This window comes from the organism of the source record quoted next, unplaced genomic scaffold (assembly GCF_019419815.1).
Source record: "Pyrus x bretschneideri cultivar Hongxiangsu unplaced genomic scaffold, Pyrus_bretschneideri_v1 Contig45, whole genome shotgun sequence".
NCBI classification, from domain to species: domain Eukaryota; kingdom Viridiplantae; phylum Streptophyta; class Magnoliopsida; order Rosales; family Rosaceae; genus Pyrus; species Pyrus x bretschneideri.
The window spans coordinates 40079-51702 of record NW_025999779.1 but is presented as its reverse complement, the minus strand read 5'-3'; the positions used below and the strand labels follow the sequence as shown (position 1 = coordinate 51702).

The window sequence follows — 11624 nt, the reverse complement described above, 5'->3', positions numbered from 1 at the left end:
CCACCAATGGTCCAGTTCTTTCCATTTTTAGTATTATTTTTGTAAGAGCAATTCCCCATTTAAATACTTCGTACGATAGAGGCAATTCAATTCCTTCAGATGGACGGTAATTATTTTTAGTGAACAGTAATTGCTTAAGTGTATTTTTATTTCTAAACTGAATAGCTTAGAATATTAGTATTAAAATATTACTATTATTTAGTACAAGATAATTTTATTTTTAATTTTGAATAATAATAAAAGATTGGTTGAAAGTATTTGAAAATATTGAAATATGGTGTTATGTCACATCTCAGCCCAGGCCCCTACCACATCCCGGGCTCAACTCCACCGTAGCACGATATTATCCGCTTTGGGCCCTGACCATGCCCTCATGGTTTTGTTTCTGGGAACTCACGCTAGCAGAACTTCCCAATCGGTCGCCCATCATAGGAATGCTCTGGCCCTCTTTCTCGCTTAACTTCAGAGTTCGTACAGAACCCGATGCCAGTGAGCTCCCAAAAGGCATCATGCTAGGTAGAGATGGGAATATATATATAAGGCATAAAGCATCCTCACCCCTAGACGATGTGGGATCTTACAATCCACCCACCTTAGGGGCCCAATGTCCTCGTCGGCACACATCCAGTTAGGGATTGGCTCTAATACCAAATTGTCACATCCTGGCCAGGGCCCCCACCACATCCCGGGCTCAACTCTATCGTAGTACGATATTGTCCGCTTTGGGCCCCGACCACGCCCTTACAGTTTTGTTTCTAGGAACTCACGCGAGCAGAACTTCCCAATGGGTCGCTCATCCTGAGAATGCTCTGGCCCCCCTTTCTTGCTTAACTTCAGAGTTCCTACGGAACCTGAAGCCAGTGAGCTCCCAAAAGGCCTCGTACTAGGTAGAGATGGGAATACACATATAAGGCATAGAGGATCCTCGCCCCTAGGTGATGTGGGATCTTACATGTTAGGTGGAAGAACATAGTTAGGTATTTATAGAAAAAATATATATATAATTAAATTTTTTCCATTTTTTTGTATTTTAATTAAGTTTTTGGATTTTTAATTATTTTTATATAACTTCTTATAATTTTTTAATTGTGGCTGACATTAGCCTTGCATCACATAGCCTAGGGGCTGGCCCTGTTGATTTCTGCCTAAGGGAACAATAGGGAGCTAAGTGGTTTTTTTTTTTTTTTTTTTTAACAAACGATATTATCTACACTAAGAGATAAGGGAGTAGGCAGCTAGAGGGGCTTTTGGGTGGGGAAAGGGATTTAATTGACTATACCCCTAGGGATTTTTTTGGGCCAGTGCTCAAAGAGAGTTTGGATCTTTTTTAACAAACAATATAATTTATACTAAGACCATATTCAACCCTTTGAATTTTAGGTTTTAAACTAACCCAATTCTTCTCAAATGGTTGCGCTTAAAATAAGTTTTGAGTTAAAACCTAAAATTTGAGCAAATATAACCCATAATTTAAACTAGGAATAAAATTGCATGCATTAGCATTCCTAAACAACTCTTATATTAAAGATCAAAGGCTTATTCTTAAATCATTGAATGTGGCCACAATTCTTAAACCATTGAATGTGCCCACAATATCAATAACCGAAGGATAAGTTGAACAACCTAAAGACACGAAAATACGTATCCAATATTTAGATTCTTGATGTCATCTTTTATTCTATGATCCTAACATGTCCTTATTTTTTATGAGGAAAAAAAATAAAAACATGAATGTTATTTATATAATAATGTGACATTGTCAAGGCAAAATTAAGTATATTTTTGGATGATTTGGTTGGTGGGTTGATAGGGACGTGTAGTTGCGAGTGGCTGTTCTTGGACATGGGTGGTTTGAGGTTGGCAAGAGCATTGGGAATTCCACTGTGGGGTTGCGTTGGGCCGCCAGTGATCGAGGCCAACAGCAACAAAGAAGAAACAAAGAAAGGGTGTTTTGCTTTTGATGAATGTTGAATGTTTTTGTTTGTGTTAGTTTGCTGGTTTTGTTGTTAGTGAATTGTGTTTGGGGTATTTCCAGGCGCATATACTTGTCACCTAAGACAAAATTTGATTAACTTTCCTCTTCTAAACTGGAGATATTAGAAAGATGAGGATCCTTTTCAAATCCTCTTTGTGAGGATTTCAAGGATCACGTCATCGTGTCTGTTTATCGTACATCATGCGGTCAGTTTTCATCAGTTAATGTTTGTGTTGAATTTTAAATTAAAAAAAATCAAAATGATTTATAGCCGCAGAATGATAGATGAATGAAAAAGATGAAGTGATTCCCAAAATCCTCACAAAGAGGATCCATATAGGATCCCATTCCATATTATAAGGAGGGTGTGAAATGGATTTTAGAGAGAGAGACTTCTCATATCAGATGGTACATTTGTTTTGTTCCGCACTTGGTTAATGAGGGATAATCGACTGAATTTAAAGTTTAAGGAGAAATTGACAACGCCTTATAAGTTCAAGATGAAAATCAGCAAATACCTCTTTTTAAAAAAACACAAGTTTTGTCTCGATTTGAGAAGCTTCGACCCTTCTTTCATAAGTCTTTCCCCTAAGTTTTATTGTTTTGGTACTCCTAGCATGGTTCTTAGTTGAAGCACCATACCAACTAACCCTTTTTCAAGGAATCAAGCCATAACCATGGCTTGAGGAAGCTCAGTTTAAAACACAACATTCTTTGTTTGAAGTGATGCGTTTGACCTTGTTTTACACTTATATGTATGATTTGATTTACCTTTTTACATTTCCAAATTGTGTAAAGTCCATATCATTTAGTTTTCTTTTTGCATCATCATCATTGATTGATTGCACTTCTCTGGCAAGACAACAGCAAAAGCAAGGGTTACAAGAAGATCTTGCAGCGGAGCGAGTTTCCGATCGGATCCATCATTTCTCTCATCTCATTGCAACTATGTCCTCCATATCGACATTTCAAATGGCGCTCTCACATCTGTATGACGTCACCATCGTCTCTCTCCTAGGTCTTCTTCCACAGGCTTTTCTTGCTTCTCGAATCGAATCTACAGCCCCAAATCCTCTTTATTAACTACAAACATCCATGTTGATATATAGTTTTTAGTGAAGACATAAATTAACCACATTGAATAGGAGAACAACACATGGAATTTTAGCTTAATATGACAATTTTATCCTTGACATTGTGAGCAAACCACACCAGAGCTCAAAGGGCTAAGCATTTTCCTGCTTTATAAGTCTTGGGGCTTCGGTCCCATACACAAATCAAGGTGTTCTTTGGGCCCATGTGTTAGAAGTACGTCCATAAAGCCACTCATTTGATGCAATAGCTTTTGAAATACTTATGTTAAACTATTTATTTAGTTTAATGGAAGAGCCATATTTATTGTTAATCACTACTTGATGTATTATGTGTTTAATCAATAATGCAATCCAAGGAATGTAATCAACCCGAGAGATAAGTAATCTAAGTATGTTAGATCAATAAGACCTTTCTCTTATGTTCATTCCCAAACATTTGTAGCCATAGGATTGTCAATTAGGCATTGACAATCCGCTAAGGCTAATATGTGTGATGCCAACTCAATTAAGCGTATGACTTGTCTCAAGTCATTAGCGTTGGACACTAAGATAAACACATAGGTGCTCAAAAGGTTGTTGAGTACACTGAACAATGATCAATAGAGAGTTCTAACAAATATTTCATGTAAGAACTTATAAGTTGCAATTAAATAGTTTAACTATGTGATTTAGTGATCGATTACAACTAAATAGTTTAATTGTGGATAGTTAAGATTAATTAATTAGTTAATTAATCATACGAAGAAATTCTTATTGCACATTAAGTAAGCTTCGGGTTTCATGGCCAAAATGAATTTTGGCTTATAAGACCTATTATGCTAAAGTTGTATGACAACTTAAACAAAATGGACAATTAGCCCAATGACTAGAGGGAGGCCGTTTATGCAAGGAGGGAAGGCTTAATTTCAAGTTTGCCATTCACTTGTGAGTGAGTATAAAAGAAGTTTGAGCTTTAACCTCATTTGGGTTTTTTTGAGACAAATAGTAAAACATTTTCTCTCTTTTCTTTCTAAGGAGGGCGGCCACCTAGAGGAAGAATAACTAGAAATCTTTCTTCTTTTAAGTCATTCCATGTTCTCTTCACATCTCACCTTGGTGTGGAAACTTAGAGACTTTCAACCTTCAAAGCTTTGGAGATCATTTTCACCAAATCCTTATAAAGCAAGGAGCTAAGAGACAAGGAGGAAGGAAACATCCAAGGAGCTAAGAGTGAACTTGAAGGTCACCCATTTCCATGATAACTTTGTGAACACAAGGATGGGCTTCAAGAGTATGAAAGTTCAAATCCTTCTATTTGACTTTGTAAAGAATCTTGGTTCACCATTCACTAGGCTTTGAATTTCATGGGAATTAGAATAGTTTTTGAGTTCTTGCATGCTTTAATAGTTATTTTCTATGCTTGTATACTCAAATGCTCTTAGTAAATCAAAAGTTTTCCTTCACCATGATATCCCATTGCTGCCACTGTTTTTTCAAGGCCCAAGAAGGCAGGGGTCAACTCTTAAAAGTTTCCTTTAGGTGTCCCGCACTCCAGTGCCACTACGTGCCAGAGTCCTCCCATGGATTTCCTGTATCTATATGTGGGGATTGGTCTGCATCATGCTAGCTGAACTTAGCGATCTGCCTAGTATGGCCTACAAACTCACCTCCCAACTAACTGGGAGGATAATCTCTCCTATAAATAGCCAAGTCCAATATAGAAATCGGTTATCACCACTTACTACTTAGAATTCTCTATGCTCTAGTTTCTCTTAAACTATTTTTGATTTAGGCATCGAAAGCCCTTGGCGGATACCCTCTCCTTTTTTCTTTGGTGTTAGTCAATTAGGCTAAGGGAGTTTCGTGTTTTGTAGGTGTGATTTCGTCAATTCAATCCTGGACGAAATTTGCATCACAAGATTGATACTCCCACTATTTATGTAAAACGTTTTTGGAAGCAAGAGTATATGGTACAACTAACGAAAGCTTTGCATTCTTGATGGACTATATAGTTGCCTTAGGGCCTTAGGATGACTATGGACCTTCGATTGGATCCGACACGAGCCTAGTGTTGGATCTCGGTCTAGGGATGGTGGTTAACTTTAATTACACATTTAACCGAATTAAGGCATTTTTCCCTATTGTGCGTTGGACTGAACTACTCCAGTTTGCATGCATATCAAATACGACACAAAAGGAGTACTTTAGAGTAAAGAAGAGCTTATGCTTTTTTACACCACATTTGATTAAATCAAATTACAACCAAAATCAAATCTACACATTTTCATGGTTCAAACAATTTTGAGTGACGGCCAATCACATAGCTCAATTATCATATGCTTAGGTTCATAATCACTTTTTCTTTAATTAATCAAACACCTTAGCTAATTAAACTAGAATGCAGCAATGTCATTTGGTTTTTGTATGCTAAATGAAATGAAAATCTTATTCTCATTCAAAGAGGAAAACCTATTTTTTTTCCTTTAGCTAATTTGGGCCAAAATGCAAAACACAAACTTTTGGGGTCATTTTGTAGAAACACAAGAGTCCACGACTTCATGTAACTACAACTAAAACCCAAAAATTTCAATAATTTAAAAAACTTCATTAAAGGAACAAAACAATTTGTTCTTTAGTGAATTTGGGCCTGTATGCAAAAACATAAACTTTTGGGTCAAAGTACAAGTACACAAAAATATCAAAACTTTATGTAATTGAAAGAAAACCCCAAAAAAACACCCTACTTGTTGAGGTGGTCAGATCTTGAAGAGAGTGTGTGTCAAAAATTCAAAATTTTTTAAAGTGTGAGGAAAGAGAGGAAAGTGTGACAAGTGTAAAAGTACTAATCTAATCACACAAACGAACACAAACAAAGACTAAACAAAACTCAAAGTAATTTTGTGTCAAAACTTCCCAACTTTTTGTTCTTGCTATGAACATGAAAAACACAACAAGAACAATGAAGAACATTCATGAAATCCCATAAGAGCTTCATGCAAATTTTTCACCCAAAGACACCCAAAACTATCTTAAACAAAAAGGGGTTTAACTTATTAACATACTAGGGTACTTAGGTTCCTAATGTCACTTTAAAACTCTTTTAACAAGACAAACATGAACCCAAAAATCCACCCATGGATTTGGCCGAATTTCCCCAAACAAAAGGCTCCAACTTTTAGTTTCAAAACTTATGCTCATTTGAACTACATCTACAACTTTTGAGATGACAAATTTTCATGCAAAATTTACATTCAAAGAGGCAAGAATAAAGCTTGTAACTATTACAACATTCAAATCTTAAGCTATGAATAACAAAACCCAAGAGGGTTCACCAACTAGACCTAGGCTCTTATACCAATCGAAGGAAAATATTTGATAAACTGAGTTCATTAAACAACATAATGCATGCATTTAACAATTAAATGGCAGAAGCATGCTTGTATGCACTTTAAATCAAAACTTAAACCATGAAATTCAAAGTCTAGTAGGATGGTGAACCAAGACTTCACCCAAATTGACACACTCCAACCCGGAATGTCCACTTGGACTCCGAATTGAGCTGTGTTGGCCGACACCAAGAAGGTGATGAAGCCATTAAGTGTGGTGAAGTGGAAAAATGTGAATAAATTTAAACCTAAAAATGACTAAATGCAAGAGTGCACATGTGAGCAGGAATGAACCCATTTCACACGTGATGTCAGAGCATAAGTAAAATAAAGTAAAAGTAAAATAAGAATTATACTATTGGAAGTAGTCTCCAATATCAACATTTGCCAGGAGTCCTCGTCGTCATAGAATTAAGCCACTAAATCCTGGAGGTGAGAAAAACAAGGGTGAGTGAGCTTGAAAATAAAGTATTGTAAAAAGTTTTTCGAAAACGTATAACCCCTCGCCGGAAAACAAGTATAGTTTCCAAATATATATACTACATATAGTATGAACACACTAACCGTAAAATGAACATATAATATCAGGTGCTTATCGAAATATACTGACACACGAGTTCATGCAGAGGTATTCTGACATGAACATGATTGGGTGTAATAATGATTTACGCTCTAATACTATAATCACGTAAAGACTGACGCTATGCACGTCACATATGAGCCCTAATTACCTATAAAAATCTAGGATAGGACTGACACCTACAATGGATTTAAAGCAAGCATATCGAAGCGATGTGAACATACACGTGAAGGTTGGGCCTGGCCCGGGCAAGTACTAGCACCATTGTAGCATGCATAATGAGCAGTTAACATAAAATCCCATAATAGTACGCTGTGCATCCTGACGGATTTACAATGATTTCATAATTCACATCATTACGACATTACTTATAAACGTTAATTTAATTATGCAACGCATATAAAATTCCTTACTAAATATATATATATATATATATATGGAAACTAAATAAATATATACTATTTTAAAAACAAAGACCCACTCGTATTCATGTTGTCAGGTCATAACCCGCCTCACGGACTCCAAAAATTCTTGTGATGTGTTTCACCTAAAAACAAAACCATTTCCGTAAATATATAAAGTACTGATGTAAATTCATGTACTCGTACAAAGTACGGCTAATAAAGGAACTATTTTAAAAAGATCGAATTTCAGAAAACGAAGGGCGAATTCAGATTCGGCACGTTGAGAAACTTAAGGAGGGACCTCAGGTTCCTCCACGCATCGCTACACACCCTGCCACAAGGTGGATGTGCAATCTGTTAAACGCCGCAAGTGCCGAGCAGTCATGTGCTTGCGAGTACAACTGTACTCGTCTCCTTCACGAAATCTGCAGTTCTTGCAGGTTGCAGGGCTAACTTTCAAAGTTCAATTTGAGCTCATCATCCATTTTCCCATGAAACATCATGTAATTTGGGTCCAAAGTCAAGAGTGCCCGGACATCTCTGAGAGCTCCTTCAAAATCTTCAAGGGCAATTGAAAACCAAGCCCGCAATTCGAGACAATCAGGGGAGACCTTGAAACTAATTATCTTATTGATCTCTGTAATAGCTGCTTCAAACTGGTTCTCCTCCAACAACGAAACAGCCCTATACTTGTATGATAAGATAGAGTTGGATCCAAGTGAGTAGCGGTGCTCAAATCCATCATCTTTCCTTTCCAATACAATACAGAGATCGCTCCTGATACATCCACCCAACCGGTGTATAATCAGAAATGAGAGAGTTCATTTGCTTGTAAGCCGCATACTTATGGCCACGCTTGAACTTGGCCCTTGCAATGCCCACCAAGGAATAAATATGACCAACCTCTACTGCTGCTTCAAACCACCACTGAGCATCTTTAAATTCTTTCCTCTCAAGCATTACAACACCTAACAGGTAAAATGCAAGTTGCTTCTGCCAACTTTCAGTGGCACACTCTGCCAGCCTCTCTAGAAGCATCACCGTTGTGTTCGATCTCATGTCATCCTCAATAGCAACCTGGCTCAAAAAATAATACAAAACGAAAGAAGAGTGCCCAGACATAGCCAACCTTTGCCTAGCTTCTAAAGTACAAAATAATCTCATCATATGAGAATTGTGCAACGAACTCGGTAGCTCCCTCAAAAACACCTGCAAACAAGCTGCCACGATAAAATGAGCAGTCTCCTCCAACCAATAGTCAATCAGCAGCATTGCATCTTCCAGTTCACAAACCAGAGATGCCAAATGAGAATCACATGCCATCTTCAACTCATCGCAACAAAATGTGTTTGCAAAGGATAGCAGGTCCAAAACAGTTTTCACTTCAAAAGAACCTACTCTTTTTATCCTGCTAAAAATCTCCACTGCCTTCATTGCCTCCACAGATATCCCATTCTGTGTGAAATTTATCTTCTCCCTTCGTGTCTCCGTGAAGTTACCATACAACATTGCATTAAAAGGCCTTGAAAGCGAAGCAATGTTGTACCGAAGACACCTAATCTCAGCATCTCCAATACAAAACGACATATCACCATCCTCCTCCGAAGTGGAACATTCGTCATCATCATCGTCATCTTGCCCCCGCGGCGTCCTAGAACACATACAAGACTCAAAAACAGACTCAAGATCATACCCGGAAGCCAAACTAGCCTTCGGACATTCAACATTTCTACCACTAACAATCCATTGCTGACGACCCAATAAGCTCATCCTCTCTCCTCTCATACCTCAACCAAGACGCCAGCACCAACTTCGAGTGCACATCAACCGCGTGCTGCCTCACCGACCTGAGGCTCCGCCGGAACAATTTCGGATCCGAAACGTCGCACATTGCTCCAAATACATCTTCCACTTCTCGAATTGGGGGCAAATCACAATCCTACGGTACAAATCAGCTAGGGTTTCGACAAAATCGACCGATTTGAGGGATGGTTCGATTTGGGGCTCAAGGACATCGGACACCGGCAGACCGTAAGGGAGAAGAGTCTCGAGCAAAACATTGTTGGCGGTAGGGCTCGGAGCCTGAAAACTGCCCCGACTCGCTCTGGATCGAATCGAGTTGACCCGGAGATGGTCGTAAAGGAGCTTGTCCCCCGCACCACCACCACCACAGCCGTTTCCGCCGGCGGCAGTAGCTCCGGAAGGATTAAGCGCGAAAACTTGACTTCCTTTACACCCATCCATGATCTTCAAGCTCCGCATTGTAGTAAATATATTATGCTGCATCTTCCAAATTACCTAACTTTTTCAAATTCCCCAAACCACCCTCAAAATTCAAATCTCTAAATTAATTCAATAAAATTTGAAGAAATAGATAGGTAATTGAGAGCTACCTCATCACCCAGCAAGCACCACCGTTTGGGCACCCAGGAAAAAAAAAAAGACAAAATTGGAGGCGGGAACGATGGTGATGCAGGCGAATTCGAGGTGGGGAAATCGCAGATTTTACTGAGTATTTTTCTTTTTCCCAAAGAAAATGGAAAGAAAGTTGGGGTGTTTTGAAGAGAAAGAGAGGAGGGAGAGAACGAACGAATGATTGCTCACATTGACTTGCAAAATTTGCAACCAGATGTGTTGAGGTGCAGGGTGGCCTGCCTGGCCGTTGCAACCGCGATCTCTCTCTTTTTTCCCTCTTTTTTTTTTTTTTTTTTCTTTCTATTTTTTCTGATTTTTCTTGTCTTGTCCGTCTAAATATGCAAAGCCTTTCCTTTTCTCTCTGTTTATTTGCTGTTTTTATTTATTTATATATTTTTATAAATGTATATATTCGCAGGTGTATTTTTGTTTAATGTTTGAGGGTGACATGATGGATTATTGGGTATTTGTAGTGTTTTGGGACACAGGAGGATAGGCGTTAAAGTCGGCCTGCCTCCCTCTCTCCCTCTCCGATTTTGTTTATTAGAAAGACAGCTACAAATATTATTATTTAGACAAAAGATAAATTTAGACGTAGATCAGCAAACAAGATCAAGTTGCATGAACGATAATTAATCACACAAAACTATAATATATAGAGATAATGTAGAAAACTGACCTAAAGAGCTTTCATTACTCGAAGCCATGAATGAACAAAATCAAAGGAACAACCGCACCAGTCCTCCTCTTCTCTGTCAAAATTTCAAAACTTAAATTAACTGTATGTTCAATGAATTGAAAGCAGAGGCTACTCTCTCTCTCTCTCTCTCTCTCTCTCTCTCTCTCCCTCCCTCCCTCCCTCCCTCCCTCCCTCCCTCCCTACACACACATATATAATTCAAGGGCTGTGAATTTCAAAACTTAAATTAACTGTATGTTAAATGAATTGAAAGCAGAGGCTACTCTCTCTCTCTCTCTCCCTACACACACATATATAATTCAAGGAGTGTGATATACACACATCTTTTTTTATTTCTTTCACACCTTTTTAATTTCCATCATCAGATCGGATGAATTGAAAAAGGTCAACGGACATAAATTAACAAGGGGTGTGTGAGAAGTAAAAATGGATGTGTGGATAGCACACCCCATAATTCAAATAAGGATTCTTTATTAAATTCATATAGGAAACTGAATACGTTTCCTTTAGTGTACAAAATATCAGTTTTCTATTGCAATCACATGCCACTAAGGATTAGCACTCCTCTTCTGATAAAACATTCTTATTCTAATCGGACTCCAAGCAATTGGCCACTAAAACTCTCATTCTCATACTCGTTAGAGGAACAACCTCACCGCATAGCAGCCAATTTAGAAGTAGCTTGATAGACTAAATTATAGGGTAGTGCTATTTACACCCATTTTACCTCATACATACATACTGTGTTGATTTTGTCCTTTGACATTTTTCAATTGGAGTGTGATATCCACACACTCTATTTTACTTCTCACACATCTTTTTAATTTTCGATCGTTGGATCGGATGAATTGACGAAGATCAACGGATATAAGTTATTAAGGGGTATGTGAGAAGTAAAATGGGGTGTGTGGATAGCACACCCCTTTTCAATTAATTCGATAACACCACGGAAATTGAGAAAAGTATAAGGTAAAAATGAGTGTGTAGATATAGCACCAACCAAATGATATTTGACCTTCCATGCGTGTTTAATTACAATAACATCTTTGAAAGGAGCCACATGCATTGCATGTGAACATTATTTAATGAGT

General features: G+C 38.0%; 1 pseudogene; it reads right to left on the bottom strand.

Moving 5' to 3' along the window:
* Window positions 1-7636: 7636 nt before the first annotated feature.
* On the bottom strand, window positions 7637-10256 carry LOC125469798 (annotated as a pseudogene).
* Between the last annotated feature and the right edge of the window lie 1368 nt (window positions 10257-11624).